Source organism: Salmo salar, chromosome ssa17 (genome assembly GCF_905237065.1).
Source record: "Salmo salar chromosome ssa17, Ssal_v3.1, whole genome shotgun sequence".
NCBI classification, from domain to species: domain Eukaryota; kingdom Metazoa; phylum Chordata; class Actinopteri; order Salmoniformes; family Salmonidae; genus Salmo; species Salmo salar.
Window position 1 is genome coordinate 71,439,052 of NC_059458.1, and position 11,463 is coordinate 71,450,514.

At 45.6% G+C, this 11,463-nt stretch overlaps 1 protein-coding gene across 2 annotated transcripts in view; it reads left to right on the plus strand.

The window, feature by feature from the left end:
* Positions 1–912: 912 nt before the first annotated feature.
* Positions 913–11,463, plus strand: part of LOC106576477 (plexin-A4) — a 643,097-nt gene continuing 632,546 nt past the window's right edge. The window contains exon 1 of one of the 2 annotated variants that reach the window (XM_045700071.1): positions 913–1,577. The gene's annotated coding sequence lies outside the window, so the exon portion shown is untranslated. The remainder of the gene's footprint in view (positions 1,578–11,463) is intronic. The other variant, XM_045700072.1, reaches the window with a different exon arrangement.

The window sequence follows — 11,463 nt, forward strand, 5'->3', positions numbered from 1 at the left end:
GTTAATTATCCAAACCTGCCGCTTAAGTTCTCCTAAACCTGCTAAGAAAAGTCAATTTTGACAAAAGCTGTATACCTTCTAGACAAAACCCACAGGGTCAGAAGAGGAGCACGGTTGCAGCTTTCTTAACTTGCACAGTCAGGTATGTAGGATGTAAAGTAGCGTAGACTACAGATAAGAAAGAATATGTCAGTCGTGAATTTTAATCATGGATTGTATGGCGTAGGCCTAACATTTGCTTACTATTCTGGTAGGCTATTTAACTTCAATTACCCTTTTACCTCTGATAATATAACTGCAATCAAATTATTTCCCACCTATAAAACAAAACTATGGAAAATAATCATTCACTGTTTTGTGAATCATGTTACCCCTTGTCTGTAGGTCTATCTCAATGTGGCTTGTTGACCTTATCATTGAAAATGTCACTATTATGCCTAATTGGTAAGGCAAATTAGGAATGTAGCCTACAATTAATTTCTAGGCTATAATGTGGTTTGGCTATATTAAATACCATTATTTTAGAGAATGTCTTACTGAAAAGGCTTTTCTAGTTTTAAATGTTGTTGCATAGGCATTCGTAAATATCAGAATACCAACGGAAAGCCAATATCTTGAGCTGTTAGAAACTTTAAAAAATAATCAACGACAAAATAAAATAATCCCTTGACACAGAGCAAGTGTGTTAATTATATTTAATTTCCCTAATCTCCATCTTCAAATGATGCTCTGATTAGATATTTAAATCCGATGATCATTTCACCCCCAGTATTGTATTCATGTGTATTCCCTTTGGCATAGCCAAATCCCTTTCACGCTGGAATGAATGCATTACATAAACATAGAAAATACATTCGCTGGCTGCGGGCTTCAGCATATGCCTCTCATTCATCATGTGAGCTGCGCTTCTGTGATTGCTGGCAGTGAAATGTTACAATTAGCCCAATCACAGCCCTCGATCCGAGATGTCAACTGCGGGCGAGTCAGAAGGCTTGGTAAAACAAGACAGTCGCTCCTTGCGCCCCGGCATAGCGCCATACACTCAAATCCCTACCCAGTTACTCAGTTGTCAGCTGCGAACCTGCAAACTCGAAAAGCACCCTCTCTCTCTTATCCCCTCTCGTCGCAGCATCACACAACGCCTTTCAGATGGGAGCATCGCATTGATCTACAGCGCGACACAGCCTCTTGCGGAATCCTACAGTGCAGCGATTTTCAAGGCATAAGTGCGTCCGCGTTTGGGATGGGAGGTGTTGTGATCCCGCCGGGTCTGAGTCCACTCGGAGCGGCATAGTGGCTGCAGAGGGACTCGCTGATCAGAAGTGTTATTGGGATCCTGCTGCTATTTCCTTTCTCGCTGGATTCTCATGCTTTTGACTAACACGTCGCTGCCGAGGATTTAGAACGGACCAATTCATAAAGAAGCATCACAGCCCTGTGGATTAGGACACCAAAAGGTGTTTCTTTTTACGCATCTCGTAATTTGGAAGTAAAGGAGTTGGGATTCATCGGAACGTGCCTGTTACCGCAGTGTCAATGCGACTGCGGCTGTGAACTGATATCCGCAGCGATTACAGGTAAGGACGGGCTTGTCACAGGTTGGTCATTTAACGGGACTATTATTTTTGGTCTTTATCGTTTTCTTTTTTGAAGAATTGGGGCGCGGATGCCTCTGCACCAGGTAAAGGCGTGTATACCTGTTCTCTGCTGTATAGCCATGCCGCGCGGAGAACACTGCACCATCCTTCTCTTGCGGGTTTGGGATTTCAGTTTAAAAAAAATTACCTCTTACAATTTTCCCACCATCGCCACTCTGATATAGAATATGATTGCATCATTTATTGTTGCTGCTATTCTATGTGCAGTTGTGGTGCATTTTTCTGCCGTTTAACGCTTTAGAGCATGTGTACTGCTTCATTCATTTTGAGCATTTACTTGCCCAAATGCGTCCGCGCGTCTGTCCGCGCTGAACTCTATAGGTAAAGTGATATTGACCAAGTGATATTAGGGAATGTAGCCTATGGGGTGGCAGAATTTCGTAGTGTGTTAAGAGACATTTGTCCACCTTCGTACAACAGTCGGCTCTGCAGTATGCTATGTGACATCCTATTGCACACCACGAGGTGGATATTTTCCCACCACTCTCTCGTCTCGTTGATATAGCCTAGCGCAATGACATCCAATAAGTCACATCCCACTGTGTAGGACTAGATGTTCCATATGATACCTCTCAGAGAGTCACAGCGTAGCTTGTGCACGGTGTCTCTGTTTTCCTGCGTGCTGTAACTCGTGGAAAGCGCACGTTGCATTATGAAACATTTATTGTAACCTCAAACGGCACATCTCCCGTCTCCGTAGCTGGAAAGCGTCGCCGATGATAAGTTGCGGGCTGCATTGCCGTGCGTCGCACGTCTCCACTCAAGTGCCTTAGGTCTAGGAACATGACCGATATGGTTTTGGGCTTGGGAAGGGAGATCCGTAGCTTGTCTGGTTTTCCCATTCACTCTTTGATTTTCCAGTATATAGTAAAAATACTAATAAAATAACTAACTTATATATATATAGAGAGAGAGAGAGAGAGAGAGAGAGAGAGAGACGGTAGGCTATTATAGAATATTTAAAATCACTATAAATGTCCATGTGCAGCCTTAAACGATATAGGCTATTACATAAACGCTATTAGGGCACGCCTGTGTCCGTGAGCACGGATAGTGAGCAACGGTAGCGTTAAGTCAAAAAGTCATTTAACCTCACTGTTAAATTGTCATGACAACGTCTTTGATCCAATCCTCTTCTTCACAGAACAACATGCCACACAACTGGAATACATGTATAGCAATTCATTACTGTAGGCTATATCAATTGTTCAAGGACATAATACATTTGTTATACATAAAGAATATCTTAAATATTTAGCTCCAAACACTGGGCTGCTTGAGGGTAACGCTGTATAATCTGTGTAAAGAATCAGGCTAAAATGCTGTAACCCTTATGGCTCATATAGAGCTTGTGCCTGTAGGTTTTATAGTCAGTAGTGGGAGAGGTGATCCTGCGTTCAGTAGGCTTTATAGTCAGTAGTGGGAGAGGTGATCCTGCGTTCAGTAGGCTTTATAGTCAGTAGTGGGAGAGGTGATCCTGTGTTCAGTAGGCTTTATAGTCAGTAGTGGGAGAGGTGATCCTGTGTTCAGTAGGCTTTATAGTCAGTAGTGGGAGAGGTGATCCTGTGTTCAGTAGGCTTTATAGTCAGTAGTGGGAGAGGTGATCCTGTGTTCAGTAGGCTTTATAGTCAGTAGTGGGAGAGGTGATCCTGTGTTCAGTAGACTTTATAGTCAGTAGTGGGAGAGGTGATCCTGTGTTCAGTAGGCTTTATAGTCAGTAGTGGGACAGGTGATCCTGTGTTCAGTAGGCTTTATAGTCAGTAGTGGGAGAGGTGATCCTGTGTTCAGTAGGTTTTATAGTCAGTAGTGGGAGAGGTGATCCTGTGTTCAGTAGGCTTTATAGTCAGTAGTGGGAGAGGTGATCCTGTGTTCAGTAGGCTTTATAGTCAGTAGTGGGAGAGGTGATCCTGTGTTCAGTAGGCTTTATAGTCAGTAGTGGGAGAGGTGATCCTGTGTTCAGTAGGCTTTATAGTCAGTAGTGGGAGAGGTGATCCTGTGTTCAGTAGGCTTTATAGTCAGTAGTGGGAGAGGTGATCCTGCGTTCAGTAGGCTTTATAGTCAGTAGTGGGAGAGGTGATCCTGTGTTCAGTAGGCTTTATAGTCAGTAGTGGGAGAGGTGATCCTGCGTTCAGTAGGTTTTATAGTCAGTAGTGGGAGAGGTGATCCTGCGTTCAGTAGACTTTATAGTCAGTAGTGGGAGAGGTGATCCTGTGTTCAGTAGGCTTTATAGTCAGTAGTGGGAGAGGTGATCCTGTGTTCAGTAGGCTTTATAGTCAGTAGTGGGAGAGGTGATCCTGTGTTCAGTAGGCTTTATAGTCAGTAGTGGGAGAGGTGATCCTGCGTTCAGTAGGCTTTATAGTCAGTAGTGGGAGAGGTGATCCTGCGTTCAGTAGGTTTTATAGTCAGTAGTGGGAGAGGTGATCCTGCGTTCAGTAGGCTTTATAGTCAGTAGTGGGAGAGGTGATCCTGTGTTCAGTAGGCTTTATAGTCAGTAGTGGGAGAGGTGATCCTGTGTTCAGTAGGCTTTATAGTCAGTAGTGGGAGAGGTGATCCTGTGTTCAGTAGGCTTTATAGTCAGTAGTGGGAGAGGTGATCCTGTGTTCAGTAGGCTTTATAGTCAGTAGTGGGAGAGGTGATCCTGTGTTCAGTAGGCTTTATAGTCAGTAGTGGGAGAGGTGATCCTGCGTTCAGTAGGCTTTATAGTCAGTAGTGGGAGAGGTGATCCTGCGTTCAGTAGGCTTTATAGTCAGTAGTGGGAGAGGTGATCCTGTGTTCAGTAGGCTTTATAGTCAGTAGTGGGAGAGGTGATCCTGCGTTCAGTAGGCTTTATAGTCAGTAGTGGGAGAGGTGATCCTGTGTTCAGTAGGCTTTATAGTCAGTAGTGGGAGAGGTGATCCTGCGTTCAGTAGGCTTTATAGTCAGTAGTGGGAGAGGTGATCCTGCGTTCAGTAGGTTTTATAGTCAGTAGTGGGAGAGGTGATCCTGCGTTCAGTAGGCTTTATAGTCAGTAGTGGGAGAGGTGATCCTGTGTTCAGTAGGCTTTATAGTCAGTAGTGGGAGAGGTGATCCTGTGTTCAGTAGGCTTTATAGTCAGTAGTGGGAGAGGTGATCCTGTGTTCAGTAGGCTTTATAGTCAGTAGTGGGAGAGGTGATCCTGTGTTCAGTAGGCTTTATAGTCAGTAGTGGGAGAGGTGATCCTGTGTTCAGTAGGCTTTATAGTCAGTAGTGGGAGAGGTGATCCTGTGTTCAGTAGGCTTTATAGTCAGTAGTGGGAGAGGTGATCCTGCGTTCAGTAGGCTTTATAGTCAGTAGTGGGAGAGGTGATCCTGTGTTCAGTAGGCTTTATAGTCAGTAGTGGGAGAGGTGATCCTGCGTTCAGTAGGCTTTATAGTCAGTAGTGGGAGAGGTGATCCTGTGTTCAGTAGGTTTTATAGTCAGTAGTGGGACAGGTGACCCTGTGTTCAGTAGACTTTATAGTCAGTAGTGGGAGAGGTGATCCTGCGTTCAGTAGGCTTTATAGTCAGTAGTGGGAGAGGTGATCCTGTGTTCAGTAGACTTTATAGTCAGTAGTGGGAGAGGTGATCCTGTGTTCAGTAGGCTTTATAGTCAGTAGTGGGAGAGGTGATCCTGTGTTCAGTAGGCTTTATAGTCAGTAGTGGGAGAGGTGATCCTGCGTTCAGTAGGCTTTATAGTCAGTAGTGGGAGAGGTGATCCTGTGTTCAGTAGGCTTTATAGTCAGTAGTGGGAGAGGTGATCCTGTGTTCAGTAGGCTTTATAGTCAGTAGTGGGAGAGGTGATCCTGTGTTCAGTAGGCTTTATAGTCAGTAGTGGGAGAGGTGATCCTGTGTTCAGTAGGTTTTATAGTCAGTAGTGGGAGAGGTGATCCTGTGTTCAGTAGGTTTTATAGTCAGTAGTGGGAGAGGTGATCCTGTGTTCAGTAGGTTTTATAGTCAGTAGTGGGAGAGGTGATCCTGCGTTCAGTAGGCTTTATAGTCAGTAGTGGGAGAGGTGATCCTGCGTTCAGTAGGCTTTATAGTCAGTAGTGGGAGAGGTGATCCTGCGTTCAGTAGGCTTTATAGTCAGTAGTGGGAGAGGTGATCCTGTGTTCAGTAGGTTTTATAGTCAGTAGTGGGAGAGGTGATCCTGCGTTCAGTAGGTTTTATAGTCAGTAGTGGGAGAGGTGATCCTGTGTTCAGTAGGCTTTATAGTCAGTAGTGGGAGAGGTGATCCTGCGTTCAGTAGGCTTTATAGTCAGTAGTGGGAGAGGTGATCCTGCGTTCAGTAGGCTTTATAGTCAGTAGTGGGAGAGGTGATCCTGCGTTCAGTAGGCTTTATAGTCAGTAGTGGGAGAGGTGATCCTGTGTTCAGTAGGCTTTATAGTCAGTAGTGGGAGAGGTGATCCTGTGTTCAGTAGGCTTTATAGTCAGTAGTGGGAGAGGTGATCCTGCGTTCAGTAGGTTTTATAGTCAGTAGTGGGAGAGGTGATCCTGTGTTCAGTAGGCTTTATAGTCAGTAGTGGGAGAGGTGATCCTGTGTTCAGTAGGCTTTATAGTCAGTAGTGGGAGAGGTGATCCTGTGTTCAGTAGGCTTTATAGTCAGTAGTGGGAGAGGTGATCCTGCGTTCAGTAGGCTTTATAGTCAGTAGTGGGAGAGGTGATCCTGTGTTCAGTAGGCTTTATAGTCAGTAGTGGGAGAGGTGATCCTGCGTTCAGTAGGCTTTATAGTCAGTAGTGGGAGAGGTGATCCTGCGTTCAGTAGGCTTTATAGTCAGTAGTGGGAGAGGTGATCCTGCGTTCAGCAGCTCAGTAGTCTGGTGTTATGGGAGCACCAGCATCACAGAGAAGCTGAAAGCTTTCTTTATTAGTCTGTGGTTATAGACCAGTCTACACAGCAGCCAGACAGCCACTGGGACGTGCAGTGTAGTAGGCTACCTGGAAGAGTGTCTATTTAATATCCAGTCACTGCCGCACCGCTATCCATTTAGACCTTAGAAAGCTCCTTCTGTATAGTGGGATGTAGGTCCTTGACTCATAGTGCAGCTTTACAGAAACCCTCTCTCTCTCTCTCTCTCTCTCTCTCTCTCTCTCTCTCTCTCTCTCTCTCTCTCTCTCTCTCTCTCTCTCTCTCTCTCTCTCTCTCTCTCTCTCTCTCTCTCTCTCTCTCTCTCTCTCTCTCTCTCTCTCTATCTCTCTATCTCTCTATCTCTCTCTCCCTCTCTCTCCCTCTCTCTCCCTCTCTCTCTTATAGCTTATACTCTATAGTATGTATACATTAGTACACTATCGTATGCACACTATAGTATGTATACATTATTAGACTATAGTCTACACACCATAATATGTATACATTATTACACTATAGTCTACACACTATAATATGTATACATTATTACACTATAGTATGTATACATTATTACACTATAGCTTATAACACTATAGTCTACACACTATAGTATGTATACACTACAGTCTATATACTATAGTATGTAAACATTATTACACTATAGTCTACACACTATAATATGTAAACATTGTTACACACAGTATGTATACATTAGTACACTATAGTCTACACACTATATTATGTATACATTATTACACTATAGCCTATACACTATAGTATGTATACATTATTACACTATAGTCTATACACTATAGTATGTATACATTATTACACTATAGTCTATACACTATAGTATGTATACATTATTACACTATAGTCTATACACTATAGTATGTATACATTATTACACTATAGTCTATACACTATAGTATGTATACATTATTACAATATAGTCTACATACATTATAGGTATACATTATCCATCCATTGACTTTAGCCTATATGTTCCCTTTAGATCCCTCTGAAATAGTATAAGGATTGGATCTGTATTTCGGGGCTGTATTAGTGAATAGTGTGAGGCTCCATCCAATGAATGATCATGCTGGGCATAGTGTGCCTAGAGAGAGGGAGCTCTTCACAGAGCAGGGCCAGGGAGACTGAGAACTGCAGTAAGGGGTCAGAGAAGGACCAGGGAGACTGAGAACTGCAGTAAGAGGTCAGAACAGGGCCAGGGAGACTGAGAACTGCAGTAAGGGGTCAGAACAGGGCCAGGGAGACTGAGAACTGCAGTAAGGGGTCAGAGAAGGACCAGGGAGACTGAGAACTCCAGTACGGGGTCAGAGAAGGACCAGGGAGACTGAGAACTGCAGTAAGGGGTCAGAACAGGACCAGGGAGACTGAGAACTGCAGTAAGGGGTCAGAACAGGACCAGGGAGACTGAAGGCTACAGTAAGGGGTCAGAACAGGACCAGGGAGACTGAAGGCTACAGTAAGGGGTCAGAACAGGACCAGGGAGACTGAAGGCTACAGTAAGGGGTCAGAACAGGACCAGGGAGACTGAAGGCTACAGTAAGGGGTCAGAACAGGACCAGGGAGACTGAAGGCTACAGTAAGGGGTCAGAACAGGACCAGGGAGACTGAAGGCTGCAGTAAGGGGTCAGAACAGGACCAGGGAGACTGAAGGCTGCAGTAAGGGGTCAGAACAGGACCAGGGAGACTGAAGGCTACAGTAAGGGGTCAGAACAGGACCAGGGAGACTGAAGGCTACAGTAAGGGGTCAGAACAGGACCAGGGAGACTGAAGGCTACAGTAAGGGGTCAGAACAGGACCAGGGAGACTGAAGGCTACAGTAAGGGGTCAGAACAGGACCAGGGAGACTGAAGGCTACAGTAAGGGGTCAGAACAGGGCCAGGGGACTGAGAGCTGCAGTGAGGGGTCAGAGGAGGGCCAGAGGGACTGAGAGCTGCAGTGAGGGGTCAGAGCAGAGCCAGGGGACTAAGAGCTGCAGTGGGGTCTGCTCTATCCCATTGACTATTGCCTTCATGAATGACGATGAATAAATGTGTTGGTGTGCAGTGCTGTGTACAATGTGTTTTGAAGCAGTACCTGAATAGACTAGCACACTTCTGAAACATACTGAATTGAGGTAAGTGTAGTCAGTTGCAGCTTTTAATGATCGTTATTAGGATCCCCATTAGCCCACGCCAAAGGCCACAGCTAGTCTTACTGGGGTCTGATACACAGTGGTGGAAAAAGTACTCCATTTTCATACTTGAGTAAAAGTAAAGATACCGTAATAGAAAATGACTCAAGTTAAAGTGAAAGTCACCCAGTAAAATACTACTTGAGTAAAAGTCTAAAAGTATTTGGTTTTACATATACTTCAGTATCAACAGTAAATGTAGTTGCTAAAATATACTTAAGTATCAAAAGTAAAAGTAATAGTATGAATAATTTTAAATTCCTTATATTAAGCAAACCAGACAGCACATTTAAAAACAATTTTTTAACTGATAGCCAGGGGCACGCTCCAACACTCAGACATAATTTACAAATAAAACGTGTTTAGTGTGTCCGCCAGATCAGAGGCAGTAGGGATGACCAGGGATGTTCTCTGTTTAGTGAGTCCTCCAGATCAGAGGCAGTAGGGATGACCAGGGATGTTCTCTGTTTAGTGAGTCTGCCAGATCAGAGGCAGTAGGGATGACCAGGGATGTTCTCTGTTTAGTGAGTCCTCCAGATCAGGGCAGTAGGGATGACCAGGGATGTTCTCTGTTTAGTGAGTCCACCAGATCAGAGGCAGTAGGGATGACCAGGGATGTTCTCTGTTTAGTGAGTCCACCAGATCAGAGGCAATAGGGATGACCAGGGATGTTCTCTATTTAGTGAGTCCACCAGATCAGGGCAGTAGGGATGACCATGGATGTTCTCTGTTTAGTGAGTCTGTCAGATCAGAGGCAATAGGGATGACCAGGGATGTTCTCTGTTTAGTGAGTCCTCCAGATCAGGGCAGTAGGGATGACCAGGGATGTTCTCTGTTTAGTGAGTCTGTCAGATCAGGGCAGTAGGGATGACCAGGGATGTTCTCTGTTTAGTGAGTCCTCCAGATCAGAGGCAGTAGGGATGACCAGGGATGTTCTCTGTTTAGTGAGTCCTCCAGATCAGAGGCAATAGGGATAACCAGGGATGTTCTCTGTTTAGTGAGTCCTCCAGATCAGAGGCAGTAGGGATGACCAGGGATGTTCTCTGTTTAGTGAGTCCTCCAGATCAGAGGCAATAGGGATAACCAGGGATGTTCTCTGTTTAGTGAGTCCTCCAGATCAGAGGCAGTAGGGATGACCAGGGATGTTCTCTGTTTAGTGAGTCCTCCAGATCAGGGCAGTAGGGATGACCAGGGATGTTCTCTGTTTAGTGAGTCTGCCAGATCAGAGGCAGTAGGGATGACCAGGGATGTTCTCTGTTTAGTGAGTCTATCAGATCAGGGCAGTAGGGATGACCAGGGATGTTCTCTGTTTAGTGAGTCCACCAGATCAGAGGCAATAGGGATGACCAGGGATGTTCTCTGTTTAGTGAGTCCTCCAGATCAGGGCAGTAGGGATGACCAGGGATGTTCTCTGTTTAGTGAGTCCTCCAGATCAGGGCAGTAGGGATGACCAGGGATGTTCTCTGTTTAGTGAGTCCTCCAGATCAGGGCAGTAGGGATAACCAGGGATGTTCTCTGTTTAGTGAGTCCACCAGATCAGAGGCAGTAGGGATGACCAGGGATGTTCTCTGTTTAGTGAGTCCTCCAGATCAGGGCAGTAGGGATGACCAGGGATGTTCTCTGTTTAGTGAGTCCTCCAGATCAGGGCAGTAGGGATGACCAGGGATGTTCTCTGTTTAGTGAGTCCTCCAGATCAGGGCAGTAGGGATGACCATGGATGTTCTCTGTTTAGTGAGTCCACCAGATCAGAGGCAGTAGGGATGACCAGGGATGTTCTCTGTTTAGTGAGTCCTCCAGATCAGAGGCAGTAGGGATGACCAGGGATGTTCTCTGTTTAGTGAGTCCACCAGATCAGAGGCAGTAGGGATGACCAGGGATGTTCTCTGTTTAGTGAGTCCACCAGATCAGAGGCAGTAGGGATGACCAGGGATGTTCTCTGTTTAGTGAGTCCACCAGATCAGAGGCAATAGGGATGACCAGGGATGTTCTCTATTTAGTGAGTCCACCAGATCAGGGCAGTAGGGATGACCATGGATGTTCTCTGTTTAGTGAGTCTGTCAGATCAGAGGCAATAGGGATGACCAGGGATGTTCTCTGTTTAGTGAGTCCTCCAGATCAGGGCAGTAGGGATGACCAGGGATGTTCTCTGTTTAGTGAGTCTGTCAGATCAGGGCAGTAGGGATGACCAGGGATGTTCTCTGTTTAGTGAGTCCTCCAGATCAGAGGCAGTAGGGATGACCAGGGATGTTCTCTGTTTAGTGAGTCCTCCAGATCAGAGGCAATAGGGATAACCAGGGATGTTCTCTGTTTAGTGAGTCCTCCAGATCAGAGGCAGTAGGGATGACCAGGGATGTTCTCTGTTTAGTGAGTCCTCCAGATCAGAGGCAATAGGGATAACCAGGGATGTTCTCTGTTTAGTGAGTCCTCCAGATCAGAGGCAGTAGGGATGACCAGGGATGTTCTCTGTTTAGTGAGTCCTCCAGATCAGGGCAGTAGGGATGACCAGGGATGTTCTCTGTTTAGTGAGTCTGCCAGATCAGAGGCAGTAGGGATGACCAGGGATGTTCTCTGTTTAGTGAGTCTATCAGATCAGGGCAGTAGGGATGACCAGGGATGTTCTCTGTTTAGTGAGTCCACCAGATCAGAGGCAATAGGGATGACCAGGGATGTTCTCTGTTTAGTGAGTCCTCCAGATCAGGGCAGTAGGGATGACCAGGGATGTTCTCTGTTTAGTGAGTCCTCCAGATCAGGGCAGTAGGG